Source organism: Bos grunniens, chromosome 10, assembly GCF_055505025.1.
Source record: "Bos grunniens cultivar Pamir isolate PY7600 chromosome 10, Bosgru_T2T1.0, whole genome shotgun sequence".
Taxonomy (NCBI): domain Eukaryota; kingdom Metazoa; phylum Chordata; class Mammalia; order Artiodactyla; family Bovidae; genus Bos; species Bos grunniens.
This window is the reverse complement of record NC_141174.1, coordinates 91,169,273-91,178,628: the sequence shown is the minus strand read 5'-3', so window position 1 is coordinate 91,178,628 and position 9,356 is coordinate 91,169,273. Positions and strand designations below refer to the sequence as shown.

Here is a 9,356-nt window from a genome sequence, read left to right as displayed (position 1 = left end):
CACTATAGTATTCTTGCTTGCAGAGCTGCCTGCCGGGTTTGCTCAGAAAAGGGACCAGGAACACCTGATGCTTCCGAGCTGAGAAGCCAGGCAAGGCAGAAACTTGGGCAGTTTTGAGAACCCCCAGACAGCTGGCACTTCCTCCCAAGCAGCGACAAGGCCCCAGCGCTTCACCAGCATAAGCCTAGCCATTCAAAGAGCACACTGACATTCTTGTCTGGGCCCCTGGAAGGTTCCGTGGGCACAGGCTGTGGGTGGGTTGCAGACCTGCCTCAGAGCGCCCGCCTCTTTCTGCCTCTCTCTTCCTGGCTCCTTTCCTTGAAAATGCTGACCTGGACAAAGAAGCTCTCCCACTCAGGAAACATGTATTCTTACTCCGTCAAACTCTTCAGGCCACAGGTGTGCAGAACACATACTTTTTTCCTATCACTGAATTTAATTTGTTTTCAGCCCCATCCCACTGATGTGGCAGAAATGTAATCTCCACTTGGAACTTACCCACCTCCCAAACCTGGGATTTCGTCAAAGTTCCCCTAAGCTTTGAGGGACGGGGTCCTCAGCGAGTCTGGTTGCCTGTGTGTGTGGACGTGGCCGCATGTTGTCACTTACTCTGTGACCTGCTCAACTGCAGGCTCACCATCCAAACATTTCCTATTGCTGTTAGAACAAATTGCCACTAACTTTGTGGCTTAAAACAATGCAAATACATTAACTCACGGTTTGGGTGGGTCAGAAGTCCAACATGGGTTTCCTGGGCCTAAAATCAGGTGTCGGCCAAGCAACACTATTATCAGAGATCTTAGGGAAGAATTGTCTTCCAAACACATCAGGTTTTTGGCCCAACTCAGTCAAAGGACTGAGTTGCCCATTGCCTGGCTGGCTGTCCACCAGGGTCACCTCTAGCTCCTAAAGGTCTCTCTCTGAGCCTTGCACCCGGGCTCTTTTGCACAAGCAAAGAGACAGCAAATCCTCCATCTCTGACTCAGCGTCTGATGCTTCTCTCTCGTGGACTCTGCCTTCCACTTCTGCTTGACTCCATTGGGCCCACCTGGGTAATCCAGGCTGATGTCTTTAAGTCAGCTAGTTGGTTACCTTAATTCCACTGGCCGAGTCGCCTCCCCGCTGTATTAGATTGGTGCTTGACTGACTAACCAGGGGACGGGAGAATGGCTCAGGAAGGGGAAGGGAGCTCTGCAATCCCACCAACCACACAGACCCTGTGAAGGCACCCAGTGAGGGAGGCAGTGCAGCCACCCACTCGCCCACTGAGCTATCACCCTCAGCCCACAGCCTCTGCAACATGGGCCCTCCTTTCAAGGCCGTGTTCCTCCAAAGGCTGAAGCTCCACTGCCACCATCACGGCCGTCTCAGGAAGGAACGTGCCTCTCTCTGAACCACGCTGCGACGGGACACACTGAGGGCCAAGGTGTCACTTGTGCCTGATGACTCACTTCCTCTTTGGGGCCCCCAGGCCTCCTTCTAGTTCACAGGACGTTCCCCTCCGTCAGAACCCCCACTTCTGTACCGCACTGCCTTCCTTCTCCCTCCCTTTCCCCACCCCAGAGATACCTTTTCCCACACCCAGGTGAACCCTCTTGCCAAACCCACCAGGTCCAAAATGCTTTGGCTGCATGCAGAGTCCTGTCCACTCAGGAGCGGCTTCAGGCTTTTAGAACCCGAGACAGGCCTGCTTTCCTCTGTTACATTCCTCACCTGGGGCCCAGGGGCCAGAGGATGGCTGCTGAGAGTTCAAGTATGGGGGTGGGGGCGCTGGCATGCAGGGAAGGACAGAGACAGCGGTAGGGGGAAATACTGGAGTTAATATTTCAAATGTGTTTTCCTGCCAATCTCCTGACCTGGCCTATTCTTTAAAATGCCCTCGGCCCGTGGCGCCTCCCTGGAGCCCATCCTCAGTGACTAAGCCAGCCAGCATCTCCCCAGCCCCAGGCTGTGCCTTCACATGCGGGGCCAGGAGGGGCTGTGAGCGGCTTTGAGGCCTGCACCTCTGTGTGAGTTTCTCTGTTCACTCTTCAGAGCCTGTTAATAATTCAGGGGTCCCTTCTCTACACTGCCTCTCCTTCCCTTCAGGTCAGTGTAACCACTTCCCACCCTGGATCCCCAGAACACTTTAGTCACCAGCCAGAGGGCCAGGCCTGGGTTAAGTCAAATCCAACCAGGATCCTCAGAACAGACTCCCTCCACTGGGATCACAACTCTCAGCCCCTCCCTGCCTCCGAAACAGCTGCTCCTACCCACCTCCTTGCTCCTCTTGCTCTCTCGGGGCCCCTGAGTGTCTTCCTCCCAGGCTCCTGGCTCCTCAGATGCCTCCAACGCAATGCACAGTTGCAAGGGCTGCCCCTCAGGACAGAGCAGAAGTACTCCAGACTTTGAGGATGTCATTGTCAAAGTTCAAACGATATACACTCCGAGAAGGGCCTGCAGGGAGGTGGAGGGTGGCGTGGACGCTGGAGGAGAGCTGGGTTTCTGTGACAGCTTACGCTCTGGGACCTAGATGCGGCTTCCAGGAGGGGGCAGCAAAGGCTCAGGAACCCAACCAGGCCTCCCCTTTCCCCACCCCACTTCACACCCACAGAGGTCTCATCCAGAGCCCAGGGCTTCCTGGATGTCCTTTCAAGCTCACAGTGACACACTCCACTCCCAACAGGGCTTGTTCTCAGAATCAGACTGGAAGGGCAGAGAGACCAAGTCACAGGAACTCTCGGCCTGATGGATGCAGTGCTGTGCCCAGGCCCACTCAGAAGGACTGCGCTTGTTCAGTCCCTCAGTGGTGTCCGACTCTTTGCGACCCCATGGACTGCAGCATGCCAGGCTTCCCTGTCCATCACCAACTCCCTGAGCTTGCTCAAACTCATGTCCATTGAGTCAGTGATGCCATCCAACCATCTCATCCTGTCATCACCTTCTCCTCCTGCCTTCAATCTTTCCTAGCATCAGGATCTTTTCAAATGAGTCAGTTCTTTGCATCAGGTGGTCAAAGTATTGGAGCTTCAGCATCAGTCCTTCCAATGAATATTCAGGACTGATTTCCTTTAGGATGGACTGGTTGGATCTCCTTGCAGTCCAAGGGACTCTCAAGAGTCTTCTCCAACACCACAGTTCAAAAGCATCAATTCTTCGGTGCTCAGCTTTCTTTATGGTCCAACTCTAACATCCATACATGACTACTGGAAAAACCATAGCTTTGACTAGACAGACCTTTGTTGGCAAAGTAATGTCTCTGCTTTTTAATATGCTGTCTAGGTTGGTCATAGCTTTTCTTCCAAGGAGCAAGTGTCTTTTAATTTCATGACTGCATTCACCATCTGCAGTGATTTTGGAGCCCAAGAAAGTAGTCTGTCACTGTTTCCATTGTTTCCCCATCTATTTGCCATGAACTGATGGGACTGGATGCCATAGTCTTAGTTTTTTGAATGTTGAATTTTAAGCCAGCTTTTTCACTCTCCTCTTTCACTTTCATTGAGAGGCTCTTTAGTGCCTCTTCACTTTCTGCCAGAAGGGTGGTGTCATCTGTATATCTGAGGTAATTGATATTTCTCCCGGCAATCTTAATTCCAGCTTGTGCTTCATCCGGCCCAGCATTTTACATGATGTACTCTGCATATAAATTAAATAAACACGGTGACAGCATACAGCCTTGACGTACTCCTTTCTCAGTTTGGATCCAGTCTGTTGTTCTATGTCTGGTTCTCACTGTTGCTTCTTGACCTGCATACAGGTTTCTCAGGAGGCAAGTACTGGTATTGTTGTATGTAGTCTGGTATCCCATCTCTTGAAGAATTTTCCACAGTTTCTTGTGATCCACACAGTCAAAGGTTTTGGCATAGTCAATAAAGCAGAAGTAGATGTTTTTCTGGAACTCTCTTGCTTTTTCAATGATCCAACGGATGTTGGCAATTTGATCTCTGGTTCCTCTGCCTTTTCTAAAACCAGCTTGAACATCTGGAAGTTCACGGTTCACGTACTGCTGAAGCCTGGCTTGGAGAGTTTTGAGCATTACTTTGCTAGTGTGTGAGATGAGTGCAATTGTGCGGTAGTTTGAGCATTCTTTGGCATTGCCTTTTTTGGGGATTGGAATGAAAACTGACCTTTTCTAGTCCTGTGGCCACTGCTGAGTTTTCCAAATTTGCTGGCCTCTTGAGTGCAGCACTTTCACAGCATCATCTTTTAGGATTTGAAATAGCTCAGTTGGAATTCCATTATTCACCATCATTAGGCTCAGCCTCTCAATCTAACCATGCCAGAAAGTTTGTGGCAGCAGTAAAGAGGGAGGAAGGTGCTTCAGATCAACATGGCTTTATTGGTGTTCTGGCCAGAACTGCGCAAGGGTCAGTGGAATTTTTTAAATGGACATAATCTTGGTCTTTGCCCTCAGGAAGCTCAGGGCCATTGAAGAGATCCAAGGCTGTCACATAATTCAGCAGGGCACCGCTGGCAGGGATGGAACAAGGCCTAGCACAAGTCAAGTCTGTATGGAAAGAGTGCTGAGCAAATAAGGAGAGAAGAGGTGGTGGGTAGGAGTTACCACAGAAAGTAAATCAGTTTGCTAGGACCCCTGTAAGAAAGAACTGTCAACTGGCCGCTTACACAACAATCGATGTCTCCCAGTTCTGGGGAATCCATCTTGGAAATCAAGAATCCTTCTGAGCGCCAAGAGGGAAGGATCTGTTCCAGGCCTCTCTCCTCAGCCTACTGATGGCCAGCTTCCCTCTCCGCATACCTGTATCCAAATTTCCCCTTTTTATAAGGACACCAGTTATATTGGATTAGGGCCCACTCTTACAACTTCATTTTAACTTGATTACCTCTGTAAAGACTCTTTTCTCTAATAGGGTCACATTGTGATGTACTTGAGGTTAGGACTCCAATATGTCTTTAGGGGACAGAGTTCAACCTATAATAGGTGGCTTCAGACAGGACTTAAAAGACTTGGAACATGTGCCTGTCTGAAGATCAGGTCTCCCGGCACAGATGGGCATTTTGCGATTACTGAATAATGCCCCAGGGAACCACTTTCAGTGTGTGGAACATCTTCAGGGCCAGAAGATAGTGTGTTGGTGGGCTCTCTTTATGCACGTCCTGAGCATGGGGGCAACAGAATCCTGGCCACAGTCATGGGCACTGGCTGAAGCCCAGCCCTCAGATTTTCCCACCAAAATGGGAAATCTTCTGGGGTCCCCATGAGGACAGTAGTCGAGAGTGGTTTAGAGGGCAGAAAGCAGCCAGAGTAGGCGAAGGATGTGTCGGGGGGCGGGCGCAGAGTTGGGGAGAGAACTTTTCTCCCTGTGTCCACCCCCACATACAACAAACCCAGGAAATATCAGATACCTTAGGCTGCCTACTTGGCTGGCCTATGAGGAGAATACAAGACAGGGTGGGGAAAGGAGGGCCATGGGGCCTGGGTCTTACATTCATGAAAGGGCTTTATTTTAGCCTTTTGATGTTATTTCCAAATGTTTGTTACAAGCTGACTTGTATTCTCCAAAAACTCTGAACCCCCAGGGCTTCAGGATATAACGTATTTTGAAATAGGGTTTTTAAAGAAGTAAAGTTAAAATGACGCACTAGGGTGGGCCCTAATCCAATCTGACGGGTGTCCTTGTAAGAAAAGAACAGCTGGGGGCTTCCCTGGTGGTCCAGTGGCTAAGACTACGCATTCTCAAGGCAGGGGCCCTGCATTCAAACCCTGGCCAGGGAACTGGATGCCGCATGCTGCAACCAAGAGTTCACATGCTGAACTAAAGATCCCTGGGCTGCAAGTGAGACCTGGTGCGTTCAAGTAAATAAGTATTTTAACAAGAACAAATGGACACAAACACAGAGAGGATCATGTGACAGTAACACGGGGAGCAGATGGCCAGCTACAAACCGAACAGAGAGGCCTCCAAGAAGGCAGCACTTTAGACTCCTTGATCCTAAACTTCCAGCCTCCAAAGTGTGAGACAATTTCTGCTGTTCAAGCCACCAACTTTGTAGTACTTTGCTATGGCAGCCCTTGCAAGCTAATACAGTGTTAAATCCATATTCACATTGTCTGTGTTTTTAAATATTAAGTTTTAAATTGTAAATACTTCTTAAAATACTAGAGCATTTAAGCTTTTTTCCCCAGGACTTTTAATGTATTGGAAACTACCACCACCACCCCTCAAAAAACTGAAAGTGGCCAGGAGTCTGTAACTCTCAGCAGCCCCTGAGAGATTCTGGCAGCCCAACGGCCAGTGTCTGGAGATCTGGAAGGATGGTGTGTCTGGACACAGCCTTCCTATCTGGCCCAAGAGCCAGCTGGCCCCATTACACCAAGAGCTCTAGCTTTCTCAGTAGCTGGCAGCATCCCAGCTTGCCTCCTCCCCATCCCCCCAAAACCATCTGGAAAATGAAAATAATGCCTCTGCTTCTTACCAGGCTCCAGAGACCCCACGAGAGACAGGGAGAGATTATCCAGTAAGCCCTGCACATTCCTAGAGAAGGTTGCCCTGGAATGGGCTCTTGCCCAGCCTCCTTTGCCCTAAATCACAGAAGCAGACGCTTATCAGGGATCTCTCCAGTAGTCTGGGCCTGGCCTCCAAATCTGCTTCTGCTTTCAGCCCACCTGACAGAAGGCGAGGCTTCCCATGGGCTCCTCAGGACCCTCAGGACACCCTCTTCCTGCCTGTATCCCCTCCCCCTGCAGACCAGCTGAGGCTTACCCACCTGAGAGGTAACTGTGGCAGAGCTATGCAAAGGCAGCTGTGCTCTGAAGTCACCTAGGGATTTCTTGGAATGCGGAGTCTGATTCAGCAAATCTGCCCAAGACCCCGAGCTCCTGCCTTTCCCCTTGGTCTTGTAGATGTCACTGGTCGGAGTGGAACAGCACTAGACTACACAGCAGGAGGGAATCCTAGTCTCCAACACATTCTGTCGGAAGCCTGAACTTCCAATCAGGCAGCTTGATCCTTGTTAGGAGGGAAGCGTGATGCTCTCTGGCAGCCCTGAGGCAGGTGCAGACCCATCTGAGCTTCTGCCCAGCCATGTTTCCTTGCACTTCAAGACGAGTACACAGCCCCCCAGTCAAGGCAGCGTTTAACCGGCTGGCAGTCAAGCACCAGCAATTCACCTTTAAGTTAGGATGCCGCCTAGGAATCTGTAGGTGGGCACAGTTTTGGGGTGTCCCTGAGATACAATGCAGCCCCTCTCCAGATGGGCTTCTCTGCATCGTCCCTCCCTCCACCGGGGACTGGACAGGCCCCAGGGTGGCTTCGTTCTGGGTAATTGCACTTTTCCTGGCAGGGCTTACAGGCTCATGAAATTCATCTCTTGCCAAAGGCAGAGGATCAGCTGGCAACAGAGAGCATGGGCTGCAGCTAATCAGGTGCAATCATTTTCTTAATGACATCTTTCTCTCTCTAATTATCAAAATCGTGCAACTTACTTTAGAAAATCTAGAAAACGTTGAAAAACAGGAAGAATAATCCTGCGATTCCATAATTCGAAAACAATCCATTTTAACATTTTGAAAAATGTCCTTCTAATTTTTTATGTGCTTAAGTGTCATCAGTATAGAGTTACACATTAGGCTCCCCAAATTCTTTGAAAGTATGATTCTTTTTTCAAAAGAGAATGTTTTATTATAGAAAAAGTATCCCAAATATCAGATTTCATAATACTGATAGGTGAACAAGTGCAACTTTAAAAGTAAATACAAAGTAAAGAGGTAAAACCTACAAACATTTTGCCTTTAAGAAAAAAATGTAACATTCTCCCGCAGAGGTGATCCTATCCAGAGCACGAAAGTGGCTTCATCTCCCATAAAGGCATCAGGTTTACTTTCTGAACTAAGATCATGGCATCTGGTCCCATCACTTCATGGCAAATAGATGGGGAAACAATGGAAACAGTGACAGATTTTATTTTGGGGGGCTCCAGAATCACTGCAGATGGTGACTGCAGCCATGAAATAAAAAGATGCTTGGTCCTTGGAAGAAAAGCTATGACCAACCTAGACAGCATATTAAAAAGCAGAGACATTACTTTGCCAACAAAGGTCTGTCTAATCAAAGGTTTTTCCAGTGGTCATGTATGGATATGAGAATTGGACCATAAAGAAAGCTGAGCGTAGAAGAATTGATGCTTTTGAACTGTAGTGTTGGAGAAGATTCTTGAGAGTCCCTTGGACTGCAAGGAGATCCAACCAGTCCATCCTAAAGGAAATCAGTCTTGAATATTCATTGGAAGGACTGATGCTGAAGCTGAAACTCCAGTACTTTGGCCACCTGATGTGAAGAACTGACTCATTTGAAAAGACCCTGATGCTGGGAAAGATTGAAGGTGGGAGGAGAAGGGGATGACAGAGGATGAGATGGTTGGAGGCATCACCGACTTGATGGACATGAGTTTGAGCAAGCTCTGGGAGCTGGTGTTGGACAGGGAAGCCTGGCGTGCTGTAGTCCATGGGGTCGCTAAGAGTTGGACATGACTGAGTGACTGAACTGATGCCCAATTTATCAATTTCAAAATGATGGCAACCCCGAGCATCTGGTTTGTAGAGCAGCGCCTGCTTTCTCCTACCCAGATGGGCTCCATGGCTTACTCCCCCTCTCCCCCACCTGCACCCATCCCTGCTGCCATCCAATATCACACCCCAAGGCCTGCGAAGTGCTGTGGCCGAGGTTTCCACCAACCCGAAAACAAGAGCATGCCAACCATTCCCTCCAGCAGCTTGCTCGTGGCCACTCATGAGTCCTAGCAGCACTTCCTGGGCTCCATTTCCCTAACAGCTCCTGTGGAAGTACGGAGTACCCTGGGGAAACCATCTCCCATGACCCAAGTCTCACCACAGCAGATCCGGAACACAGATGGGCTAGCTTCTTTTCCTACAAGTTCACTCTCCTATTCATGATCACAGTGTTGGAGTCCTCTGAGCACTCGGAGACTTCCCAGGCCCTAACTGGCATGATCACCTGTGACCTGGCTCAGGAAGCTGTGGGAAAGCAGCAGCCTGGTGGCCAGCCTGGCAAAACCAATTGCAGGCCCCCATCCTGAGTGACTACCATCAGCGGCTAGGCTTTCTTCCAAGGTGCTAGGCTCATTGGAGCCCCCCTCCCCCACCACAAGACTAAGGAGGCTGCTGCCAACAGAAGCAGTTTGGTTTTTAATATCGAAACAGCTTCCCAGGTGACTCTAGTGGTGAAGAACCCGCTTGCTATTGCAGGAGACTTAAGAGACTCAGGTTCGATTCCTGGGTTGGGAAGATTCCCTGGAGAAGGGTGTGGCAATCCACTCCAGTATTCTTGCCTGGTGAATCCCCATAGACAGAGGAGCTTGGCATGCTACAGGTCATGGGGTCACAAAGAGTTCAACAC

The 9,356-nt window shown here is 49.6% G+C and overlaps 1 long non-coding RNA gene and 1 pseudogene across 1 annotated transcript; one reads left to right on the top strand and one right to left on the bottom strand.

The window, feature by feature from the left end:
* Positions 1 to 2,475: 2,475 nt before the first annotated feature.
* LOC147365371 (uncharacterized) lies at positions 2,476 to 7,364 on the bottom strand. Its single transcript, XR_015135473.1, has 2 exons — positions 6,418 to 7,364; positions 2,476 to 4,502 (listed from the first exon to the last, which is right to left on the bottom strand). It is a non-coding gene; the product is annotated as an uncharacterized LOC147365371 (long non-coding RNA).
* Positions 7,365 to 8,465: 1,101 nt separating this feature from the next.
* On the top strand, positions 8,466 to 9,036 carry LOC147365370 (pancreatic progenitor cell differentiation and proliferation factor pseudogene; annotated as a pseudogene).
* The last annotated feature ends 320 nt before the right edge of the window (positions 9,037 to 9,356 follow it).